Below are 1,490 nucleotides of genomic sequence, written 5' to 3' on the forward strand. Positions count from 1 at the left end.
CAATATGATGGATTACAGAGCTATCATTTTCTATGAAAAGAAAGCACACCAGTTCATCAACAGAGACAAACTTCCCTATCCCTGAGTCCGAAGACAAATTTGTCAAAATGATCTTTATGTAAGGGACAGTGGGCTCCATAGTGTCCCCCATAGCAATTTTACAAGCAATATAGATATGTTCACATGGCTATTCCTTATATTGCTCTGACACTGAAGCCAATTGCACATTAAAAGTTGTAGTTCTATAAAGGCTGTATTGGAAGTGAAGTTGGAGAATAAAGAGAGAAAGGACAAGCTGGCAGAAAGAAAAGGCACAGATATGTGTGTTTTTTCAACATGGCTTAATACAAGTTTAGGCTTAACATGATATTGAAGACTGAATAGCAAATACTTTCTTGGAATATATTGCTCTAATAACAATGTCTCCCCTGAGCTTCTAATGGAAGTTATTTGGCAAATCATTTAGGCATACTAGGTGGTTAGTCATGCTACCAGACACATAGATAACAAAGATGGGATATTATTATGACAATTGAATAAATCATTATATGTTTGCCATAATAAATAGTCAAATCACATACACATGAAGTGTTCTGTAGACATGACAAAAGTGGTCCATTTTTTCGTTTTGTTTTGTTTTGTTTTGTGTTTCTCCAGAAAAATAGCTCTGTGTTTTGAATAAGTGCTTGGTAGAGGTGTCAAAGTTCTGCCCCATAAAGCAGAACACACTAACGTGTGTGTAACCTCTGTGGACACTTAAACACTTCCTTTACTGATGTGTTTAACTGGCTTCATGGAGATTTTTTTAAAACATTAAAATTGTAGTTCAAAGCTCTATGATTTGCCTAGAAGAGAGACACATGTTAGATATGCAACCTGTAAAAGTGAGTTTGTTGACTTTAAAGGAGGAGATAAAAGGAACTTATAAAAGAAACCATTAGCTTGAGATTTGAAACTCTCCTTCAGAACACTAAATGTAATGGGATGTTACGAAAGCTTTTTGGTTAGACCTGAGTTTGAATCTCAGCTCATCCAACGTTGGATGAGTGAGCTTGGACAAGTGCCTTAATCTTTGTTGGCTTCAGTCTCCTCACTTGTAAAATGGTGGTAATACCCCCCTTGGAGGTTGTCTGGAGGATGAGAGGTCATTGAGTGGGTGCACTGTGCCTGAAACAGTGTGCAAAATAGTCATTCAATCAATAATTCGTAGCTATTAAGCATTTTGATTATTACAATCCCAGCTTCTGAAATAACTCCTCTTTTCTTTTCAAAGAAGTAGAGGATCCAGTTCATTCCACATACTGTTCACTATGGATTTGTGGTTTCTGAATGCCAAAAACTATATACAAATAAATACATATGCAAATAATAGAAAAAACTCAATAGATTGGGTTGCAAACATATCTCTTGCTTTGGTTAATATGTGAACCATATGAATCATGGGTTTTATTCTGTTCATGGTTACCTATATAGGATCTATATTTTTTTTT

This window comes from Propithecus coquereli, unplaced genomic scaffold, assembly GCF_000956105.1.
Source record: "Propithecus coquereli isolate 6110/MARCELLA unplaced genomic scaffold, Pcoq_1.0 Scaffold329, whole genome shotgun sequence".
NCBI classification, from domain to species: domain Eukaryota; kingdom Metazoa; phylum Chordata; class Mammalia; order Primates; family Indriidae; genus Propithecus; species Propithecus coquereli.